The sequence below is a fragment of the Vicia villosa genome, linkage group LG2, assembly GCF_029867415.1.
Source record: "Vicia villosa cultivar HV-30 ecotype Madison, WI linkage group LG2, Vvil1.0, whole genome shotgun sequence".
NCBI lineage: Eukaryota > Viridiplantae > Streptophyta > Magnoliopsida > Fabales > Fabaceae > Vicia > Vicia villosa.
Window position 1 is genome coordinate 130,713,169 of NC_081181.1, and position 12,575 is coordinate 130,725,743.

Here is a 12,575-nt window from a genome sequence, read left to right on the forward strand (position 1 = left end):
TTATAAAATTACTAATAATTGAAAATATTTAAAACGAAATATTTATCAAATCACCGACATGATAAATTTAATATGTTTATAAAATGAACCCATCCACAAAGTCGTCACAAAATCCCTTGAAATTATGCATTATACCATCCACAACATCCTCACAAAATCCCTTGAAATTAGGCATTCTCGTTGAAACACTGTTTATAAGAAATGAATGCTCATTGTATCCTGAAAAAAGTCTTCAAATTCACCACCAGCTTCCATTCTTCAGTACTTGGTTCATCTTATATCAAAGATTCCATACCTCATAGTTGTAGAAGTGAGGAATGAAAATATTTCAAAATAAATATGTAGCAAATCACTAAAATGATCAATCTGATATATCTAATAACTATAAATATTTACGAATATCATTAATAACGTTAAATATTTACAAATATCTTGTTGATTAAAAAAAATGTATTGTGGTGATAGTGACCCGTAAAAATAGTGAGTTTCAATAATAAAATTCACAAGAGTTGGTAAAATTTACAAATATCACTCATTGTTTTTTTTAGATAGCATTACAAAATATAATATTTTCAAATAGGTTTAAAGCTTAAAAAAAATTATTAAATTATAAACTCAATTAAATGTAAATCAATAAGAAATCATTTGAAAGTTTAATAATTCATTCCGCATTTGATTGACACAAACATAAAATGTGGATAAGAATCAACACTAATTATTAGTAACACTATAAATAATTATAAATCATTATAATCATTGTAAATGTATATCTTTTCAGTTTTATATCTTCTATGCGAGACTTGTGTTTTCCATTATCAAAAGAAAACAGTTAGAACTCTTCCGAACATCTCTCCATCCTCAACACAACGCAGTTGGAACTCTTGTGTATCACTATTATTCTTCTATTTAAATTCTTCTCCATTTAAATTCTTCTCCATGTTAGTTTAATTTAACTGAATACAACTTTGGATCAACCTTTACTTTGCCACCGCCGCCAGTGAACATCACCACAAACTGAGATATGCAAACTACAATACAGAATGGAAGAAAAATCATTACAAAGTTTCATCTTAATGTTTCTATAACACCACAGGCGCATGAAGACATAGCAATAAAAGAATAATTGTATTTTCATCATTGAAGGTATCACGAACAATGTGGCGCAGGTAGTAAGTAACTTGTCTATTTTTCTATTTCTTTTATGACACAATGTTTTATTCATGTTTCTTTTTATCACATCTTTCTCTTCATTTTTTTTTTCAAAATTTAATCTCTTGTTTTCTTCCAGCACATCCACTTCAACTTCAATAGTTCTATGGCAGCCAATGAAAAATTACTTCCAGCTAGCAATATACTTTATAACTCTGTACTTTTTAAAGTATTGTTTAATTACAAATATGTTTTAATGATAAATCCAATTTAAGATGTGGGTGTTAGCGTTGAATATTGATATACCAACAAATAATGGCCGCGGTCGCATTGCGGTTACGTAAATTTTTTTACAATTTCGATCCGTATACGTGTTGTGATATTGATTACACGATTCTCACGGTGTGAATTAAATATAATTTAATATTTATTATAAAAATGATAAATTTATATCTACACTTACCAGTTGAAGCCATTTCTCAAAACTTATTTTTAAAACTTGATCCCAACATCTACAAAGAGAAACACCATATTGTTCAACACTCAAATTCTTTGTTCCAATCATGATAAAAATGAAAATATTAGTTACATTATATATAAGAAAATAGTTAGCTGAGGATTTCTTGAGCTGTGAGTTATTTGTAGACCACCATCAATTGAAATACTTATAAAAAATAGTCTATAGCTGTTGTGTCTGACAAACTAAAGATCTTTATTATGTGAAGCTAGTAGTATATTAATCTATAGAATTTTTTATATGTGAAGCTACAAGTACAAGTTGATTATTGAAAATAATTTTAGGAAATCAATATTGTTCGGGAAATTCGCGTGCATAATCTTTCGCGACATATAGCATCACTGTAAACTTAAGGGTCAAATGCACTTTAACACCACCCTGATTTATAAGTTTAGCAACACTTTCTATCTTAAAATATTTAATAAAGAATTCTAGTCACTAATTTAACACTATAAATGACAACTTCCTCATCTAATATAATTTCACAATTAAAGATAACTTAAAAAATGGTTTAGTAGTTATGTTCTACAGGTGAAACGAAAAATTAAAACAAATCATAAATTTTAAGGAAATCTCAATCTTATGTACCACATAAGAACACAACTCATGCTAGCACAATTCCAAGGTTTAATTTATTTATTAACACAGGGAAGGGGAGTTGTGCTTCAATCGGTTCTCCCTGTTTGAAGTTCTTCAGATTAGAAAGAGTTTAGAGAATTCTGAACATTGTAACTCTAAATTATAATTGTCAACATTCAATTAAGTGTACATTTATAGAGGAGTAATTGACTTCTTACTAACTGATTAGTGACAGATTCTTATTAATAACTGTTAAAATAATCTTCAATCCAATACACAGATAAGTCTGCACGAATTACAAGTGCACAAATACATAGATGATATAAACTACTTACAATTCTAACATTTCAATCACAAAGGCTCCAACTCAGGATGGGTGATAATAAATATGAATTTGATTTCAAAATCCAGAGATGTCCCTTTGAGCTGCAAATCAAAGAGAGATAGCTTTAACAAATTGATAATTAAAATGACAGCATATTGATCAGTGATTAAAATGTGACTGGCAATTTGGCTTTTGTTGAATATGTTCTCTTCTCTATAACAATATATGTTTAGTTTCATATGCTTGGTCCCGGCATGAAGAACGGTATTTTGAGACAAGATTACTATACTTATATTGACACAAGAATGAGAAGAGTTTTGTTAGTAGACATGTTGTTAGTAAACAATTGTACCATAAACAGCCGCAAATGATAGGTGGGATTTATTTAACTGAAGAAGGAATATATGATAAACTGTGGTATCATAACTGCGCCTCCACAACAGTCCCGAAAACTGCCCATCAGCGTCGAAGGCATAGCTACATGGACTGATAATTGCGCCTCCACAACATTCCTCAAAATGTCAGTATTGAAGGCATAACAACATTGCCAATAAAGTTGCTCCGACATACCAGAAATATGCGATTATACAAAAAAATTGAGCAGAAAAAATAGCACGAACCACAATCGCAATAATATCTTCAAACAAAACGTATGCACTAATTATTCTAACACATCCACACATCCTACTACAAAACCAATTCGTCAAAACAGACCAGCAGCGATTAACATTAAGTAAAAAGCCAAAATTTCTAAACAGTTCACATCAAACCAAATGCATACATGGTTGTACCGTTCGTACTCTATCAAATACATTACTACACCATTTCAAAACAAAAGCAGGCAGCCACATTTACTACCAATAAAACTCATACGGACCCCAAAACTCAAGAGCATTCCAAAATAAATCTATTTCACAACAACCCCAAAACTCAAGAGCATTCCAAAATAAATCTATTTCACAACAACCCCAAAACAGATTCGTGCAAGTTACCTCCTTCGGTGTAAAAGGAACATTGTCATAATCTTTATCATCAAAATCTAGTGATGGTTTTATATTCCCTGCAGTATCGAAAGACAATAGGATAAAAAAGACAATATGAAAATGAGACTGAATAGCTAGAGGTATATTTTGGATAATTCTACCGGTGAAATGAAAGGCCAGGAGAGAAGTACCAACCATTTCTTTGAATCAACATATTTTAATGTGGCAGGGGACCGATACTCGAACAGAATCAATATTTCTTAAATTTCCAGCCCTGACACTCCATTCAATCTGCATACAAGCAAATTCAACTTCATTTAACCATGTAATGGATAATTTAAAATGCAAATGAAAACAGGCAAGGTTATGTACTTACATATACACGAAACAGACTTGAATGATTTTCCTGTAATGATCAACCAATTAAAAAGTGCAATGTAAGTCTCTTATGCCTGTGACTTGTAAGTCTAAGGATTTGCGGAAAACGTGGGGATTGTATTTCCGCAAAAGCTACATGATAACCCTGTACAAAAAAACAGCTAGTTAAGGCATAAGTCCCCTAAAACTTAACAGAAGGAATACCATTAAATAAAGCTAGTTTAAAGGTTTTGTTACAACAATGTTGAGCTAGAAATTTGTGTTTTGCCCACTTTGTCATGTTCTCGCTGTAGAAGCTGCAACAACAGAAAAACTACAATCAGCCTAAGCGTTTGTTTTTTATTAACCTAAAAACATAAACCAACAAATAACAATTTGAATCTTCTTCACCTTTAAACTTGTTTTCTTGTTTTCTTCATCCAACTCAGCATTCTTCTTTTGCACGTTCAATTAAATGGTTAAGAACTAAACCATTAATCCACGCCACTGTAAGAAGAAGAAAATGTTGACTTAAAAAGTAGAGAAAACAAAGAAAGTTGTGAGATTATCACATGTATTTTACCATTAATGCGTCTTTGCTTCAGTAGAGAGAAGCAACCATCACTGTAAGTTACAGACTTAGACAAAGAGAAAACTATAACTCAATTTGTCACACTTTCGTTTCACAGGTTTTCGAGATCCTGGTGCATCATTGCTCTCCTTTTCTCTATCGCTTCTTCCTGTTGATTTCAAATCCAGAGAAAATAATAAATACCAAGTGAAAAGAATCATCAAGTTATTATCCTTAATATTGCAAATATATGTACAAATCTGAAGTGATTCTCCAACCAAATCTCAAATCCGGCGAAACACAACCATGACATAAAAATAACACATATTACAACACACTATAACATGATAATAGAAACAGCAGAACACTATAACATAAGAATGAAACTTTTTGTAACTTTTTATACACACTCTTCTGTAACTTTTATACCTTATTCTTCTTTTAAGGAACACACATTTCCCAACAGCAATATAACACCAAGAAAGCAAGATAAATATACCTGCAAACAGGAATACACAGAAAGCACAGAGAGGCATTTTCGGCGGAGACCTTTCATCGAACACGTCTGCAAACCAGAAAAAAAAAACGATTAACACACAGTTTATCAGTTATAGTGGTAAACAACCAAAAACTGTGTCCAGAAATGAAGAGCTTTACATGATGAAACACAGAGTCTTCCGATTTGATTTAAACATTATAAACAACAACATTTTTCTACTATTTTCTTCCCGTTCGACCATCTTTGTTTCAATCTACAAAAAAAAAACAAAAATAACACGAAATACAAATTAGATCGAACTATTCAGATCTAGAACTGTAAATAAAAAAACTAAATAATAGTAGAGAAAAAATAATAACCAACAAAGGTATGAGGAAGGAAGATGAAATCGGAGAGGAAAATCGGTGGATCTAAAAGAAGAAAAGAATGAGATACTACAAGTAAACCATATTTACCTTAGTGCAAGGATGTTGAAAGCTTAAGAGGAAGATGGAAGGACAGGTCTTGGTTGGGTATGGAGAGAGAACAAATCTGATGTGAGAGAAAGGAGGATCTTGAAGGGAGAATATGCTATTCTAAAGTGCTAGGGTTTCGGGAGAGAGGAGGAGAAAGAAAGAGAAAAGTGAGGGAAAATAGGTATTTTTAAATGAGATGGATGGAGAAAGGGAAAAGTGGAAAATATGTGTGCCACTTGTAAGAATGGAGAAATTTGATTGGTGAGAATAAATTTTGATTTAGCAAATTACAATTAAGGGCTTTTGTAAGGGTAATATTTTTTTTCATTAAGGGTAAATAAGGGTGTTTAGTGGTATGTTTTATTATTAGTTAGGTAGTTGATATTTATTTTAAAATGAATGTCATTTTGATGATGTGGGAATCCTACTCCTATTTATTTAGGTAGGATTTTTAAATTTGAGGATGAATTTATTTTAAGGGAGGGAGAATGTGATAATCCTATAGTTAATGAATCGTTTTTTAGTGTTTAGTCTTTAATAGTCATTAATAATCAATAATCTAGACTAAGTCCTTATTAAGAGTAAGAGTGACATTGATTAGAGATTTTGTTTTAATGGTGATGGTAAAATGATATTTGACCCAACACCTATTTAAAATCCTATCTTAAGAGAAGTTTCTCATTTTCTTCACTTCACTATCTCTCTAAAATTTCGAGTTGTGTACGAATTAGTGAGAGAGGCAGAGGAAACGCATAATGAGAGAGGAGGATGAAGAGCTTCTATCATTTTTGCTTGTTTGAATTGAATTCAAAGAATAGATTGAAGGAACAACAATTCCTTATTGCTCTACCATCTTCTTTATTCCTCTTTGTTTTTAGGTTTTTTCCCTAAGGTGGATTTCATAGTTATGACCAAGTTTGGGGTTTTAAGGGTTGCATGTGGGAAGTTGGGGAAAATCAATGAGTGTTGATGTTATCTTGTTCTATGCATGTTGTGCCTTTTGTGTTGATTGTGAATGTACCATATGTATGTTCTGATTTCTACATCCCTTGAATGCAAACTCGTGAGATCAAAATGCTTTGAGAGGATTATAAATGATTTTTGCCGATGAATTCATGAAAAGTCGTCGATTTTCATGCTATGAATCCTAAGTATGTTAATTTAACACGATTCATAATGCTGAAGAATGCATAAAATTGAAATTTTACTATCATGACTCGATTCATGAAGTGCTCTAGAAAATGAAATTTGACTCTATTTGCTTGAATCGATTAAGGGCCCCTTCTAAATCGATTCAGAGACCTGGATTTTGCTCGAAACTTAAATTTTTCTCGTTCTAACCCTTTATCATTTCTTGAAGTTTTGTAAGACGTTAGTTTTTATACATTTCGTTGACATGTTAGATGATTTCCGATTGATGTTAAATTTTATAAACATAATCTATATAATAATAACTTTCAACCAAAAAGCGGATTTTAGTATACGGGCATGAGGTGAAGAATTATCGGAGGTGTTATGTTTATGTATGTTTAGTTGCTTAGAATCTAATTGGTTATGTTTATATATGTTTAGTTGCTTAGAATCTAATTAGTTGTGTCCCATGACACTTCATAAAGTGTTTCATTCACATTTTCAATATTAAAGACAAGTGCAAATGAGTGATAACTCAACACCTATTAAATAACAAATTATCTTGCGAGTAAGAATGAATCAGTTATTCAATCATATTACAATGAAAAGATTGAAGTACAATATTAATATTTAAATATTTCATTATTGAAAATGTCAATTTATGTATGTTTTTTTGTCTAGATCTAACTGATTATATGTTTAGTGTCAGTTCATCAAGTGCAAATTAACATTTATATATGCTTTGTTGCTTTGATCTAACTTGTTGTGTCCCTTAACATTAAAGACATGTGCAAAGTTGTAATGAGCAAGATGTAATATGATTTTGAGATAAATATTGTAAAAATCATAACAAAGCTAAATAATGTTCTTATGTAGCAATGAATATATATAGAATTGTGATTCATTTTTGTATTTATATAAAATTGTTAATTAAAATAAAATAGGTATCGTGTTGATATTGTCCCATAATAAAAATAGAAATGTTGACATTGAAAATAAGAATTTTGTGTCTCAAATAAAAACAATTGTTAATTAAAATAAAATAAGTGTTTTGCTGATAGTGTCCCGTAAGAAAAATAAAAATTTTGACATTTAAAAATAAGAATTTTGTGTCTCAAATAAAGACAATTGTTAATTAAAATAAAAAATATTTTGCCAATAGTGGCCTGTCAGTAAAGTAGAAATTTTGACATTTGAAAATATTTATTTTTAATCATTATGAATATTTTTTTAATAATCATAAAATAATATGTTGTCCGTTGAGTAAATATTTATGTGTTCCTTTTCGTTACATTAAAAAAGATAATTTATTAATTTATTTATGTTTAAAAAAATAAAAAAGGGAAAAAAATTGAGCAAGAGAAAATTAAAATGAAAGTGAAAACATTGGAGAGAGAAAGACAAGAGTGAAACATGTGAAGTGAGGATGACATAAATGGTAATTCAATGGTCAATACGTGTAGCGTTTGAGCATTTGTTTGAAAGGTTGAAATATTGACTTGATTATGAGTAGATAAAACAACCATTTTTCTTAAAGAACACTTTGGTAGAATGGTGACATCTGGGTGCAGTTACCGTGCATAAATAAAAATCTATGCACCATGCATAGATTATTATGGACCCTTGGATCAATTCTAGACATCAATTGTTATTACTCAATACTCAATACTCACCACTCAATACTCAATACTCAATACTCAATACTGAATTAAAAAAACATGATCCAATGGCTTATATAGGCTTATGCATGGTGCATAAGAAAAATCCTTATGCATATTAGCCAAAGCCGTGACATCTTTTAATAATGGCTAGAAACTAGATAGATAGTAGAATATATATATATATATATATATATATATATATATATATATATATATATATACACACATACTTGTAGGATACCCGTGCGAGGCACGGGTTTAGATTTTTTTTATAAAAAAAGGCAAAATTATACGCAGGGTCCTTTATCTTATTTTTTTGTAACAAGGTGGTCCTTTAAGTTTATTTCTCTACAAAGTGGTCCTTTATCTTAACTAACGTTTGCACGTTTGACCTTTTCCACAAACTCCGTTCCAAAAACGCTTAGGTGGCAGTAACGTCGCTGATGTGTCACTTAACTGTGCTGAATAAGCATTAATTATAATATTTATTCTATATTAGGACTGAAATACGTAGGATTCAATCTCCCCAATTTCAAATTGCTTAAAACCCTAACTTCCCCAAATTCAATCAACGGCCTCATATGGTAGCAGCGGTCCAAATCGAAGAAGTCAGAGCTCTAATACATTCATTTCAGGTGCTTCTTAATATGAAATTGCACCCACTTGTTTGTGTGGAGCCAAAGCAGTTATTAGAACAGTTAAGAAGAAAGGAAGGAACCTTGGGAAGCTATTTTGGGGATGTAGATACTTTATGGTAAGTTTAACTTATTTTCTTGAGTCATATTTAACTTATTTTCTTAACTTGTTAATGTTTTTTTAACAGAGTGAACCTGATAATGTTGGATGCAACTTTTTTGAGTGGTATGAGAACCTTTACAATGATGAAACCAATCTAGGGATTGATGCTTCAGTAATTTCCAAATGTTCCAAATGTGAAGAAAAAGATGTAGAAATAAAGATGCTTAGAAGGGCCTCTGCAAAGGATGACAATGAGATGCTGAAGAATATGATAAAAATGATGAAGCTACAAGTCTATGTCATTATGTTTTTAGTTATGCTTGTTGTAGGGTTGATGTTTATTTTGATCAAGCAATGGTGAATGAATAACCAAATTGTACTGCAGTGTAAAACATGAAGCTAATGATTATATCAATTCTGCATATTTTGTGTTGTATTTGTATAACATTCTGCATTGACCAATGTACGAATTATGTTACTACAATATAAGTAGAAGGACCTGGTTGTTACAAATTTAAAACAAATAGTCATGTTTTGTTACAATCTTAAATATAATTTACAGGTTTTGTTTATATATTTGGTACCTCAAAAATAACCTAAAGAAGAACTTACTAGATTGAAACACATCCACAATGTTGTAGATCCATAATACATTGATATAGTACTCAAAATACAAAGGCAGAATCATATATGTTTTAGATCCATATTAGGACCAAACTCCAAAATAAGAACCATATATTCAAAATTAAAGGTCTAGCATGAGTACAGCAAGATTACATCAGTACAGCAAGATCAGTTCCAAAATACAAAGTAACAATCCAACAAGATTTCACCAAAAAAACACAAAATAAACAAAATGCAGTAACACCAATCCAACAGAATGCAGTATCATCTATTTTCCCTTTCTCTTTATGGCCAGCTTTAGTCTTTGGCTTGTTGGTGGCTGAAATGCAGCAGTTGGTCCTTGTCTTGCCCTTCTCATTGCAAGCAACTGAGCAATTGTGATGGTTTGTCGTGTTTGGACTCTTGTTGTTGGGGCTTCACCAACTTGGGGCTGGCTTAGAGATGACTGTCTTGTTTGCATTCTTTGGATTGGTTGAGATTGGACAGTCTGTGATTCCACATTGGTGGCAGTTTGTGATTCAACATTGGTGGCGGTTTGGGATTCCATATTGGTGGCAGTTTGGGATTGCCTTGGAGCAGCTGGACAAGATGCTTTGTTGTGTCCAGACATACCACATACTGAGCACTTGTTTGGCAGCCCCTTTCTTGAAACATGTGTTGCATCATTCTTCTTTTCATCAGCATCCTTGTTTCTCCTTCTTTTTGGCCTACCTGGTGCTCTTCTGGTTGGTGGTGGAAGTATATCCGAATATGGTGTCAACTCCCATAAGTTTTCCCCATTTGTTGGATAAATCAATGGTTGGTAGCAAGCCTGGTAAGTATCCTTTCTATAGAAGGAGGGAATGTAGTCAGTTGAGCTTTAGGATCTACTTTGGATGCAAGTAATTGCATGATAGCAAGGAATGCCAGTGAGCATCCAACTCCTACAAGAGCACTCAAACTTCTTTAGATCAACTGTGTATTTTTCTCCAGTCATATTTGTATGTCTCACTTCATAAATCATGTCACCTGACAACCTATACAACAAACATATATCATGTCAGCTTAAATAAATCATCAACATATATTTAGTAAAGGGTGAAAATTACCTTGCTATAAAGAACCTTGAGATTTCTTGTCTTCTTTCAAGTCCCTTCTTAATTCTTGGTAATACAGATTCATTGTAATCCTTTATCTTGTCTACAAATACGAAAACTTTTCTTGCAAGCATCCAGACACATGTACAATCTATGAAAGCTTGGAAGTAGTGGTCTGCTAACATGCTCTTCAGGTTGTTGTTCAGTTGCTTGTACATTCAACTTGATGGTGCTGTTTGGGTTAGACTTTAACAGCTCATGTGTGTAGTCATATAGTCTTCTATATTGCTCTTTGAATGAACCTTCAACAATGTTGAGTGCTGCCTTCCTTGCCCTATAAGCCTTCATCCTATTCATACCAGCATTCCATTTCTCATGCACTTTCTCACATATAGCAGTTAACTTCACATGAGGGTTAATTCTAACAGTTGAGTATAACTTCTTTCCAAGCCAGTTGGTGTTAAACATCCTTACATTGAACTCTCTATTACAGGTGTGGTTGTCATTTAATGTTCTCAATTGCCATGTATCCTCATTAGGCAATTTAGAACACAAAGCAACCCATCCACATCCTTCCTTGCAGCCCACTCTTACCCTTGTTTTGTCATTCTTAACAAACCTTAAATCCCTACCATTGTGGACAGCATAACTTGCAACAGCTTCTTTAAACTCCTCCTTTGTTGAAAATAATGTTCCTAAGACCCACTTATAGTCATTAAAATTCTTAGGAGCAACAAATGATGGATGCTTAGCCTTCTCACCCTCATATGAATAATCACTACTCATTTCATCTTCACTTTCTAGCTCTTCAGTTACATAGTCAGAATCTGACAAACCATTACACGACCTCTTACCTGTACTCCTTTCCCTAACTCCAAATTCAAGAACATCCTCATCACTTGGTGGTTCAACATCTACTTCCCTTGTGCCAAGTTCAGACACCTTTTTTTTCTTTGGTCTTCCCTTATGTTTCTTGGAACTACCTGCTCTCTTACTGTTCTTGGGTCTCCCACCCTTCCTCTTTCTACATACAGGTGTTTCATCTACTAGTATTTCATCTACGGGCTGAACACCTTCTTCTACCAATACTTCATCAAATCCATCATTTAGGACCTCATCATCTGAGTCATCAAACCTGTGCCCCAATGCACTATCATCACTGTCAGGTTGGTTATCAGTTTGGATTTCAGGTTGCACATCAGCTTGTGGATCAACTTGGGCCTTAGGTTGGTTATCAGGTTGGGTCTCAGGTTGGTCATCATTTTGGGCCTCAGGTTGGTCATCATTTTGGGCCTCAGGTTGGGTTTCAGTTTGGTTGTCATTTTGGGCCTCAGGTTGGGTTTCAGTTTGGGCCTCAGTTTGGTCTTCCTCAGGGGTCACTATTATATCAGGTTGAGATATAGGGTGGACAATATATATTTTTACCTTCCCATTAGTCTTGGACCAGTTAAGTGCTTCTATTGCACCAAAGTCATCTTCTAACGGCTTCAATGTTCCAGCAAAGTCATACCACATCTCCAAGACCCCTTCGTACTTCATCTCTTTCACAGCCCCTAAGATCTCAAAGTAACTCCATCTATCACCATCACACGTCCAGTTAGTCAGTTCCCCTCCTTCATATTTGTCACCATCAAAATACCCCCCATGGTGGAAATCAACATTAAACCCATCCATTACCTGTTAACAGTATGAAATTCCAGACCCAACAATCAAATAGACAACAAACCCTAACATCAACACATCAAAGCTACTATCAACGTAACATTACACCTAAACATACAATCAAACACACAAAATAAAAACTGGAAATGCAGCTTTCTTACCTATGTTAGCTTCGTTTGCTCACACGAGTTATGATTCTCCAGTCGCTTCGTGTTCGTCTCCAGCCGCTTCGTGTTCGTCTCCAGTCG

General features: G+C 32.9%; 1 long non-coding RNA gene across 3 annotated transcripts; it reads right to left on the reverse strand.

The window, feature by feature from the left end:
• Nucleotides 1-767: 767 nt before the first annotated feature.
• On the reverse strand, nt 768-5,643 carry LOC131652112 (uncharacterized). 3 transcript variants are annotated; one of them, XR_009298582.1, is made up of 10 exons: nt 5,436-5,643; nt 5,139-5,233; nt 4,981-5,046; nt 4,494-4,650; nt 4,322-4,417; nt 3,930-4,227; nt 3,749-3,844; nt 3,563-3,630; nt 2,581-2,671; nt 768-1,028 (listed from the first exon to the last, which is right to left on the reverse strand). It is a non-coding gene; the product is annotated as an uncharacterized LOC131652112 (long non-coding RNA). The 3 variants fall into 3 exon arrangements; XR_009298583.1 differs by lacking the exon at nt 768-1,028 and having other exon boundaries at nt 2,452-2,671; nt 3,930-4,076; nt 4,172-4,227; XR_009298581.1 differs by lacking the exon at nt 768-1,028 and having other exon boundaries at nt 2,452-2,671; nt 5,436-5,642.
• Between the last annotated feature and the right edge of the window lie 6,932 nt (nt 5,644-12,575).